The 12,438-nt window shown below is 46.8% G+C and overlaps 1 long non-coding RNA gene and 1 pseudogene across 1 annotated transcript; both read right to left on the bottom strand.

Moving 5' to 3' along the window:
* Positions 1-4,273: 4,273 nt before the first annotated feature.
* LOC136523467 (phospholipase A1-Igamma1, chloroplastic-like) lies at positions 4,274-5,526 on the bottom strand (annotated as a pseudogene).
* Positions 5,527-5,804: 278 nt separating this feature from the next.
* On the bottom strand, positions 5,805-6,462 carry LOC136519640 (uncharacterized). The gene is made up of 3 exons (XR_010774996.1): positions 6,374-6,462; positions 6,192-6,278; positions 5,805-6,065 (listed from the first exon to the last, which is right to left on the bottom strand). It is a non-coding gene; the product is annotated as an uncharacterized lncRNA (long non-coding RNA).
* Between the last annotated feature and the right edge of the window lie 5,976 nt (positions 6,463-12,438).

The following is a 12,438-nucleotide window of genomic DNA, read 5'->3' as shown; positions in this document are numbered from 1 at the left end:
CGCCAGGCTGCCAGCCACAGAAAACGGACGTGCACGGGAAGCTCAGCGAGCGGACGGACGGACGAGGTCGAAGCACTTTCAGTGGCAGCGTGGCGTGGGGAAGATTCTGCGGCGGCTGCCTGCCTGCCTGATTCACCGGTTGCTCGTGAGTCGTGAGCGGGTGCCGTCCTCGGAGCGGAGACGTTCTGCTTTTCGTGTCTTTCGGGAAAACGCTGCAGGTGCTTCCTCTGTCCCTCGTTTTGGGCCCACGTGGCAGGAGGAGCGTGAATTCTGGGCGTTTCGCTTGTTTCGAGTGCATGTTTCAAATCAAGCTGGGTGCCAGTAGCTCTGCAGGGGCGGACCCAGCGCTAGGGCAGCCCAGGCCATGGCCCATGTAACAAGGGAGCAAGTTTTCAGTTTTTTGGCCCATCATCAAGCAATCCAACAACACTGAAGGCAGCCCAGGCAAAGTGAGCAACGGAGACAGTCACAGAGAGCCGCTCGGCCTTGCGAGTCGCGCAGGCGCAGCCGCGCAGGGGAGTCGCGAGTCGCAACCGCCGCTCCACGGCCGGCGGTGGCTCCGCCAGTCCGCACCGGCGCTGGCTGCGCAGCCGGCAGCCTACGCCCACTGGCCCTCCGCTCCGCCTCCGCCCTCCGGCCTCCACGCTCCGGCTCCGGCGTTCCGCGGTGGCCGGCGGCGCAGCCTCGCGCCCTCGCCCCCTCCGCTGTGCACTCCGCGGCGGCGCGGCCGGCGGCTCCTACCTCTGTTCCTCACTTCCTCAGCCAGTCAACCGGGTGCCGGGCGCCCGCCTGCTGACCGGTGAGCCTCCTGCCTCCTTCCTTGCAAGTTGTTTGGTCGTTTGGATCTGAAACGACTGAAAGCCAGGTCAAATAGAACCAGGGACTGAATAGAACATTTGAATACCATGTTCCCAATTTCCATGTTCGCACAAGTATAGAGCGAGCAATCTCAACTTTTCTGTATGTACCAAGTCCTTACTTGGCATCCCATTATATAGCTTTTCTGCCATCTCCATGTTCGCACAAGTAGCATACAAATTTATGAGAGCACTACTGAGGTGAGCACTGATAAGAATGTCTGACACCAACATGTATGAGTGGATGGCTCTCCCAGTTCTCAAATGCCTTATATCATGCCCACAAGCTGATAGTGATAGAACAGTAGCAAGGATCAATTGGTCTGGAAGAACTCCAGAATTCTTCATCTTAGCAAATAGAAGCAAAGCTTCTTTGTAGTTCCGAGTCTGACAATAACTGCCAATTGATATCAAAGAGGTCTATAACAGTTTCTATGAAAAATGCAACTGCCAAGTAGCATGTAGAATGGAGAATACAGACTAGCAGCAAACAAATTATTTGTAAAGATGGCTGCATTAGACGGAATTTTGCTATTCATAGACTCAGCATGGTAAACAGAGATCTTTGAAAAAACAAAATACTGGGAATCAATATGCCATTTGTCAAGTATATGAATCATGGATAATGCACAGAGTATATTCTACTTTCTTTAAGGTTCCTTGATTGCACCACCTTGCAAATTACCAAGTTATGTTAAAAATGGAGAAATCTGACAAGAAACACAGTTTTTCTAAAGGTTTGAGATAATACTTAATGCCTTCCAAATTTGAAGACAGAATTACTATACTTCACAAACTGGGCAGAGCTGATCTGTAGCTTTGGATTTTTGGCCGCTAAGATTTAGCCCTAGTCTTGGCCAAATCCTGGGTCTGCCACTGTAGCTCTGTATTGCCCACTCGGCACCACAGCTTGTGTAGCGTGGCTTGCAATTCGCGGGAACGGCAGTGTTAGCGTAACGTACGCGCGCACCCTGTTGCCTGCACTCCAGCTACCGTCCGACGCGGCATCGGCGGCTCGCCCTACCCCTCGCGCCCTTCGGCAGCTGCAGCAGGCGGATTGCAACACATTCAACACTCCATCTATTTTTGAAATATACAAATACAACATTTACAACATACGTTTAAAGACAAATGAAACACTTCAAACATGCGTCTGAAACACTCATAAAAAATACTTGAAAACCATTGCCAACATCAAGATTAAATACTTGCAACACATGTGTGAAACATATGCAATATCCAGATAAAACACACTTACAACATACGTCTTAAAAGCAGATGAAACATTGGGAACAGATGTTTGCAATACATATACAACCATTGCAATATATACAACATCTCGATCTACTTTCGCAACATCCATACGAAACACTTGCAACGTACCTCTGAAACATCTGAAACACTTGAAACATACGCTTGCAACATGCGCTTTTAGCGCAACATCTACTTGCTGCCTTGGACGAATCGAGGCTCGTCGATGCGGAGCTAGATGCCGCGGAGTGACGTGCAGCTCCGGTGGAGAAGACCGCTCTGGTGGAGAAGGCGCCCGACGCGGTGGAGAATGTCGCGGCGGGCGGAATGGAGAGGAACGGACGACGGGCTCACGAGCGGATATGGTTGGAGGCGAGTGGACGAGCACATACGCAAGTGAAAAGTGTTTGGCTGTTGGACTAGTGTCATGGCCCCACCAATGGGAACGTCTAGACGGACGGACGTCCTTAGCACAACATTACCGTTGATAAGAAGCCATTTTGCTGATACGTGCTCCCTCTATTCTAAATTATGATATATTTTAATATTTTTAGTTTTTACTATATACAAATATATATTATACTTAAATCCATAATAAAAATTTATCTACAAAATCAAAACGTTTCATAATTTAAAATGGTGTTCATTTAACAACAGCGAGCACAATCTCACATTGGCTGTCGTAATTCAAAGACGTTATATCCTCACTTATTAATAGGAATATATATTTTGGTGCAATTAGATATCTAGATATTATCATTTTCTATTTCCGGTTTCTCACTACCAATAGATGGAGTGCAGAAGCAACTCTCCAAAGGGACACAAGATATAGAGAAAACATTGAAAGATGAAAATATATGTTTTTTATTTAAACGTTTCTTCAAATAATCAAATAATAATATAAAAAGTAAGTTTAAGAGAGACTGAAAATGCTCTAAGATATATGCTTCTCTATTCCCAGCAATATCAGCCTTGTGCATGAAGAAGACTCGATTTTTGTATGACGTACATTTGTTTACTGGTTCTCGGTCTTCTAATTGTGTGGCCGCTGTGCAATGGCTCTCTCTGTCTTGCCTGTACACTTCAACATGTCATCTAGAAAACAGTGAGGTTGACAACACTTCAACAGAGAGGAAATGCAAAGTCGTATGGAGGCGAGCCCATCGCCCTACAACAACGAGGCTGTTGTGTCTAGAAATTGAGGTGTGGCAGCTCAATTTCTCACTCGTTTTTTACATGGAAAAAGATCGATGCAGCAATTAGATCAGTAACTAATAAAATTAAAATTTGAAAAATAAAAAGCTAGATTCAGAATTAGATCAAGAGTTTCAGCTTAACTTAAGAATAAAACATATGCAGCAACTAACAAGATTAAAATTTATAAATCCAAAGCTAGATTCATAACGCCATGAGACATGAATGCCACAAGGGCCACCCATAATTTAAGCTAAAGTTTCAAATAATGCATATTGAAGATACACGAATGTGCCATACAAAGAAAAAAGAAACTATGGGTAGCATATGGATATTGATGAAAAAGAATATAGACAACAATTGGTACATCTATCACAATTAGATGGCCCTGTTCATTACGCTGAAATTTGGCTTTATGCTGATGCTTATGCTGATTTATTGTGAGAGGAAAACATTGTTCATTCGCTGAAAAATATTGCTGAAGTGGTGCTACAGAACATTTGTTAGAAAATAAATTTAGAAAAAAGTAGTGTAAATTTATAAGTAATTTTTATTAGTTTTAGGTATTAAATAATAACATGCATGCTCATGTCTCCTAAAAGGGAGCACGGGTTAATTAGACATATATTAGTGTAAACCAGTACGTATGAACTTTTATAGTTAAAAAACAATTATCTATAACGTAGGTGCCTTAAGAGGATCTGGGATCATAGTACTTCGGTAGATTAGGGACTCATATGGCAGTTCCACGTTAGAGGGCTACGTCAGCTAATGGACTGTGACGTGCTTATTTGAATCGGGATGATATACTTAAATAGTTTAGGATCTAAATATGTAATTTCATAGTTTAGAATTTGAATGAGAATCGCATAATAATTTAGGAACCATCAGCGTAACTTACCGTTTAAATTAATAGGATTGAGTTTAAATTCAAAATATGTCGAAAGAATAGAGGCAATATGTTTGTGTCTCTGTAACTCTGCATTGGATGTTGTGGACTCCTTTTCCCCCACTGCCTTTCAAAATCTATCTTTACAAATATGAATTGAATTTCAGTCAGTATATACTGTTATCCACCAAGCTTTATGGTAGCGTTTTTCATTTTTTTACTCGGATTAATTAAAAAACGTGGCACCTATGCACGATGCACCAATCACCATGGCATCAACCTCAACCATCATTGTTCACTAGGTTGATGCGGTGAGACCGAGCTGCTGGAGGTGATGGTCAGTGTCATCCGGGTGCTCGTCGATGTCCCTATGGCGCGGCGGCAGCACCCACCGTCCGTCCTCCGTCCTGATCATGCCCTTGTTCTCCGCCTGGTACCACACGGGCGGCACCATGTGCTCGTCGCGGAGGAAATCGGCCGACTTGTTCACCAGCGCGGGGTCTCTCCCGCGGAGCTGGAACCGAGCTCCCGCTCGAACCGCTCCCGGAACCTGAGGTTCCCGACGCGCGGCCCCGCGAAGGAGAACACGCAGACCGGCGCCTTCCTGCCGTGGTCCGGCGACGCGTTCGCGCCCGTCTCCGCGATGTCGAAGGCGTTGAGCATCGCCAGCGCGCTGCCCAGGCTGTGGCCGGTGACCGTCACGCTCACCTGCTCGCCCCTGCCGTGGTACAGCTCCACCTGCTTGCGCACCTCGGCGAGCGCCTGCTCCCGCGCCGAGTACCTGCAGAAACGGCACGCCGCGTCCTTGCCCGTGTACAGCTCCGCGAACCCCATCTCCACCTTCACATCGGGGTCCGGGCACGGGACGCCCATCTCGCTCAGACGCTTCTGGTTGGCCGTCAGGTCGGCCACCCACTCGAGCCGGGTGATGGTGCCGCGCCACGACACGACGATGTCCCGGCGGCCGAGCCGCGCCGTCTCCTCGTCGGTCGACACGGCCACGTAGCCGATGAACGTGCCCATCTCGCTCCACAGCTTGTCGCCGGCGGCGGACCTGTGCTTCCGGCCCCCGAAGTTGGGGAGCTTGAGGTCGTTGCAGGTGGCGTAGAGGTAACGGCTGACCTCATAACCAGCGCCGCCGAGACCGGAGTCCTGGAAGAAGGTCTTGGCCGGGAACCTGCAGCTGCCGCAGTAAGGGGGAAGCGGTCGTGCGGTCGTGCGGCCTTCGCAGTGCCTTCCAAAGCGCTCGTGCAGCCGATTCCCGCTCCTATTTTTCCATCCATCGATCCTCGGTACTCACTAGTCACTCCGCACCATCCAATTCGATGAACTCATGGCCTGATCGCCCCAATCCGAACACATGTGCTTCGCGCTTCGGCACAGCTCAATTAGGTGCTAGTCCAAACTATTATCACACATTCAAGTGACTCAATATCTAGTTAATTTTCCATACAATATTTTTTTTTATTATATCTAGCACTTATTGTAGACTTTTAGATTTATTTTATTGAAAATGGTTAGACCAAGCCCAATTTGATCTCACATTTTTTTTTCTTTAAATGCTCACATGTTATATTTTGTGGAGAGCACTCCACGTGATGTTATAAACTAGTGGAAAGGGCGCGCCCTTGCGCGCCTCTGATTAAAGAGATAAATTGGTATGGTAACTGAAAATTTTATTATGACCCGAGGAAGCCCCCATTTCCATTCTAGAAACGGAAATACAATGTTCTTCAGGATAAAGGTGAGACATATAAACAAGACAGCAAGGGAGACAATAAAGAAGATTTATTCATGTATGATGCACACCGTATATGTTATCTGATCATGGCCCTTATTAGGATCGGACTGGAACCTTATATGTAGATCTGGACCTACGAAGGCCAATAAAGAAGAGAAACTTGGTAAGGCACTATATCAAGAATTTAAGAAGCATCTTGAACACATTAAAGCTGCATGGCAGGCTGTATAGGAACGTATAGGAACCACATTGTTCGTACCTAAGCTGCAAAGCCTAATAGGCAGATTCAGGACTTTTCCTTCTCTAATGTACCATCTCATTCACTGTTGTTCATGGTGAGACGCCGCTGCAGCGCAAAACAAACAAAGAAATCATATGGTATCAGTAAACATTATTTTGGGAAAAGCAGCCCAATGTGTAAGATTCTGGTGACAACACTACCTCAGCCAAACCTTCCTAGTGTTGGTAATGGCAATGTATAGCATATACAATCAACCATACATGTTCAGGCCTACATAAATGAAAGAAGCCACATGCAAGCTCTGCGTGTAGGTAAGCAGACTGCGGCCACATACATCGCAGGTACATTATCATACTGTATAATAAACTGTAACATCACGAGCGATGGGGTGTGGCAAGCCATGTTTGTAGTTGCAGTGGACTCATTGTAGGCATTGAATGAGCCAGAAAAACAAGGAAATATCTAAATAAGATGTAGCAGAACAGATACAACGTAAGGTAACCTGCAAACTGTACCAACCAGCAGGGGCAATATGTATCCTCTTTTCCCCATAAAACCAGGAGGAAGAGCAACATGGTGTTGCACCTGTGTATTTGCATGAATGGAGACAGATGGATAGGAACAAAAACATCATCGGCAATGGGGTGTGCTCAGTAATAGAACCAGCAAATTGTATGAGGCAAAGACATCATTGGCGATGGACCTGTCCTCCGAAATGAATAGAAAATAAGTAGCAACCAATGAAAACAGAAGAACAAATGGAAAAGAGAACTGGCAAGGTGTAATGATATTGCCATCACAAAATCAATGCAAACAGGAAGGTTCATGGAAAGATGAAATAACCAAACACCATTTACAATTCCATTGCCTCAGTCTAGAAACAGTTCATCATCGCACAATCCCAACACCTCAGTCGATAACATATAGAACGAAACAATTAACTGTCACCATATAACGAGGGACCTGCACCTACGTTGACCAACCAGGGAAGACGAAGGTGAGTTGTCCCTGAGCTAGGCCAGTAAAACTGTTTGGGTGCGACGTGGCCAGTACAACTGCATGGCTACCATCTGTAGTCTGTCAGGTTAAATTTTGGAAACAAGAGAGCAGCAGGAGCCAACGACCTCCTAGGGGAGTTTTTTTTGGGGGGGGGGGTGAGGCAAGATCCTCACAGGGAAGAGAGGGAGTCTGAGGGAAGGTAAGAGGGAGAATGCATCTCCTTGTTTCTTTCTGATGAGCCCAAAGGTGCAACATGAAGTCTTAAACCATGCACCGATACACGTCTATAGATGGCAAATTTACCAAACATAGGTTCATGCTATGCGCCAACTGGTTTCTCCAAACACAAACAACATGAACTGTCAATCTGGAGGTAAAATAAAATCAGAGAGAAGGAAGGGTTTAATGCAAAATCAAGGGAGAGAAAAAGGAGACAAGATCTTAGAACCCAACCAGGTAACAGGACGTAAACAATTGAACATGAAAGTAGAAAGGAACAGACACTACATGGCATGGGGAGGACCTGAAAGTAGCAGTTGGACATGAAAGTAGCAATGAACACCGAAGATTAGTTGTAGACCATAAAACTGGACATGGAAATTTTACTTGCGTAGCATAAAACTGGGCGTGGGAATTTTACTTTGTTTCGCACTCAACTCACCAACAACTATGAAATTTCTAGGCCAAAGCGTAACCGAAGCAAATGATGCAATCATAAATTACGTTCGATATTTATGTAGGCTAAATATACATAAAAATTGTAGCAGGTTGGCACACAAGCACCGGTCTTTTGGAACACATGGAACTTGTGCTAGCCTGGTAGAGTTTCTATTTATAAAAATTGTAGCAGGTTGGCACACAAGCACCGGTTTTTTCGCATAATTTATGTTTTAGCATCATAAAATAAGGAAATGAATATATGACAACACAAATCCTAGCGTATGCAGATAAGGTTGTAAATGGGACTTCTCAAAAACTAAGGCCTGCATGCAGCAGATGATATAGCCAAAAAAAGAGAGGCAAATCTGTAGCAAACATCCCCAAATTTCGTTCCCCTAAATATCGAATCATTTTGGATGTGCAAATACAATTGTGACTTACTGAATGAGTAGCCTGCACTGCTTGTAGAGGGAGATCATTTGCTGACAACAAATATGTAAATTGACAGCGACAGGAAAAGTATGCTGTCACAGTGAAGAAGATAAGAATCTTTTGTAAACGAAGACATGATTTTTAGAGACCTCAAAAACATAGCAATCATCATCTGTTCACCAACTTGGATCCTCAAGGCATGGTGTTAACTGATGGCCAAAAAAGGCATGGTGTTAATTGGTTTACCCTCAGAAACTGCATGATATCAGTAACATAACACTCATGCCCAGTACCTCACAAGCGAGCGAACATCAGATCATATTATTGAGCAATGCACATGTAATTTTCATCACAGGCTCAAGAAGGAAAAAATAGCAAGGCGAGAGGGACGGCTGTCTGTATTGGAAGCTGTTTTGCTGAGGTGGACCACTCAGATAAGACAAAGATGATGCGGTGCTGGCATGGACCAATCGCAGTTTTAGGGGCAACGTGTACCAACTCGCTACCCAGGGAGGCCTTCCCGAATAGAGGCCTCAGAAACATAGCAATCATCATCATTTGTTCATCAACTTGGAGCCTCAACGCATGGTGATAACTGGTTTACCCTCAGAAATTGCATCATATAAGTAACACCCATGCCGAGTACCTCACAAGCGAATGAACATCAGATCATATCATTGAGCAATGCATATGGAATTTTCATCATAGGCTCAAGAAGGGGAAAAAATACCAAATGGCAGACGCTAAGATCATGTGATCATAACCAAATCTCGGTTTACAATCAGAAGGTTGACCACGGTAGGGGAGCTAGGCAACGTGACCCCAAAATCGCCTCTACAATCAGAAAAGGATGTGATTTTGCGGTCCTAATTTGGCCGCTAACCAAAAACTTGGAATTTGAATGGCACCTAAGCTAACATGGACTAAATTTAACAAAATTAGAACTGCATAGAACCACGGCAGAATTACCTCTTTGGATAACCGTTCTTCATTTCCTCTTGCTGGCCATAAGCAAGCAGGACTGAAAACCAAAGCCAACAATTACATTACACAAAAGGAAGCCGGAATTATAGCACATCATATTAGTGTGGAAGTGCAATAGGCTGGGTAACAGGACAACCGCTACCAGCAACCTAAATCATACTGGAAGTGAGTAAATGACCAGTTCGGTTGAAAAAATAAAGAGATGAGCATAAAAAAGAGAAACAGCATGGCAAGAAAATAAGCAGGTAAATGATTTATGCAGAGCAATGAATGGAACAATTAGAAGTAACTAAGCAGGTAAGCTATAGATGAATGACGTGGAGCACAATGTCATGGAAAATTTCATGTCCAGGAAAAACAGAAGTAGGCTTCAAAGGGATAATCGTAACAAATTTATTTCTGGAAGATAAAAATGGCATACCGTTTGTTCATTAGGTAGTAAATAGAAACCATGTATGACATTACCGAGTTTATGTGCTAACTGACCTCATCAAAGAAGTGCTGATCACAGAGTTCAAACAATGGTATTAAGATGAATGACAAAAAGAAAGCACAATTAATTTTAGGAGTACTTTGGTGCAAGAGACAACTTCCAAGGTAGCCCAGTTTCATATAGGATCAATATTAGGCTGCATAAGTTTAGGTTGATGCATGTTATCAACCAAGATAGTAACAGTACGACATAACACAAGGTAACGTAATTATATTCCATCACTGATCAATGACGACCGACTATGCAAGGAACCTCCTTGTATTAAAATTCCTTTCAACAACCAACCAATGCAAGATGAGTCCAAATTGTTTCTACATGCAAGATTTGCAACGGGCTGCCCGAACACTATTAGTTTTTTTTTGCCGCAAACACTTAACACAAACCACGAAAAGTAATCTGAGACAAGCAAAGGCACAATGCATAAATAATAGGTATAGTTTGGACAGTTAAAGAGGAAACTAAGCCTGATATTGAACGTTCACTAAGTAGTAAATTACCTTTGTAGCAAGGACAATCGCAATTACATCATTGGCAATGGGGTGTGCTCAGTAATAGAAGAACCGATGAATTGTATGAAGCAAAGACATCATTGACAATGGATGTACGCTGGCTAACAAATGGATAAAATGTGCAACTAATAGAATGACATTGTCACAAGATTGAAGATTCACTGAAAAATGAAATAACTATGTACTCATCACTGCAGAACTCCATTGTCTCAGTCCTAAAAAGATTATCATTGCACCATCCCCAAGCCTCACTAGATAGCATGAATGTAACAATTTACAATCACTGTACATGGAAGGATATCAGTTGTGCACAAAAGATAACAGCAAGAGACAATGGACACTGGGCGACCTTGCTCGCTGCAGCGAAGTGGAGAGGGGAGCCAAGATTCCCGTAGTGAGGAGAGGGAATTTAGGGGAGGGGAGGGAGAAGGGGAGAGAGCGCACGCCGGAGTTTAGGGTTTGGCCCATCCGGCATCGTACCTAGGGTTTCGCCGACAGAAGGAGCGCCGGGGGGTGCGCTCCGGCCACACCGGCGGGCAGCGGCGGGACCCGCCCTAGCCGGTGCGGCGCAGCGGGCGCCGTCGACCTGCGCCCGTCGAGAGGAAGAGAGAGCGTGGGGATGGAGAGAGGAAGGAGAGAGTAGAGTAAGAGGAAGGGAGGCGCGTGCGGGGGCGCCACCGGCGGTGGCGTCGTGGAGACCTGCGGGAGGAGCGGAGGAGGACGGGGAAGAGATAAGGTGGAGGCCGTTTTTTTTTGCCGGAAGGATCAGAATCGGAACGGCGGGACCCGCCCTAGCCGTTGCGGCGCAGCGGGCGCCGTTGCCCATCGGCCGTCGAGAGGAAGACAGAGCGCGGGGATGGAGAGAGAGGAAGGAGAGAGAGTAGAGGAAGAAGAAGGGAGGCGCGTGCGGGGGCGGCACCTGCGGCGGCGTCGTGGTGACCTGCGGGAGGAGCGGAGGAGGACGGGGAAGAGATAAGGTGGAGGCCCTTCTTTTTTTTTGCCAGAACGACCAGAATCGGAAGCCCTGTATATATTGTGTGGCCTAGCTCCGGAGCAGAAGCTGCACGACACCGAGAGAAGCAGAGGTAAAGCAGACGGAAGCGACGGAGGAGAAGAAGAAGCCGCTTCCGGCCGAATCCGCTCCGAGCGATCACAGGCACACGATGATAGATCGAACGGCCGAAATTAATTTGAGGGACGTGGACGGCGCTCCTAGCGGAGGAGCCTTGCGGGCTTGTTTAGTTAAATTAATCCACCTCGAAATACCTGGAACTTGTTTAATGTATAATATTTTAGGAACGTACTCTTTTCGATAACTTTTTCTAATTGGTGCAGTGCATGTGTTATGGTTAATATGTATAAGGATTAAATCCACTTTTGGCCCCTCATCTATTGTGTCGGTCTAATTTTAACCCTCAACTATAAAATCGTCTCGTATCGGTACCCCAGCTGTTAAAACCGTTCACTTTTAGCACCTGGACGGGGGCAAGGCTGTTTTGACCGACGTTAAGCGGTTTTGACACGCAACCTCCATCTCAGTGACACGTGAGACCCACGTGTCATCGACTCAATCCCTCCCTCTCCATCCTCACGGCCATGGCTTGCCGACAACCAGCCAGCTGTGCTGCTCGAGCCGCCGCCCAGTTCGCGCGTCACGCGCGTTGTGCTGCTCGAGCACCACCGCCCTGCCGCGCACCGCCGCAGCCTGCTCGAGTGTCGTCGCCCTGCTCGTGTGCCGCCGCTGCAACTTGGCATCAGCGCCTTGGCGCGGACATGGGCACATCTGGCTCGAGGAGCAGCCCGTGAGCCCGTGGCCGGCCGCGACATGCCCGCCTTACCGCGTCTCGGTAGACGTGTCCTAGTGACGCCACAGCAGCCCCCATGCGTGAGCCCGGCAGCGGCTCTGCTGGCCCCACGGCATGTACGCCCGACAGCCTTGGCGCGCTCGGCGTGGTGCCGTGGCTGGTCCACGTGCTCAGGGTCGGGTCCATTGGCGCGCAACAGGCTCCTAGGACCGCCGAGCCCTGGATCAACTTCGGTGGTAGCGGCAGCGGCATTGCTTGGCACAGCACGGGCGCAACACCAGCACGACGACGACACAGCACCACGACGGCTCCGGGACCGCCGAGAGGAGTGGAGGCTAGCGCCGCCGCGTCGCTCGCGCCGGGACTGCCTGCCGCACGAGGGT

Source organism: Miscanthus floridulus, chromosome 18 (assembly GCF_019320115.1).
Source record: "Miscanthus floridulus cultivar M001 chromosome 18, ASM1932011v1, whole genome shotgun sequence".
NCBI lineage: Eukaryota > Viridiplantae > Streptophyta > Magnoliopsida > Poales > Poaceae > Miscanthus > Miscanthus floridulus.
This window is presented reverse-complemented; position numbering and strand designations above follow the sequence as displayed.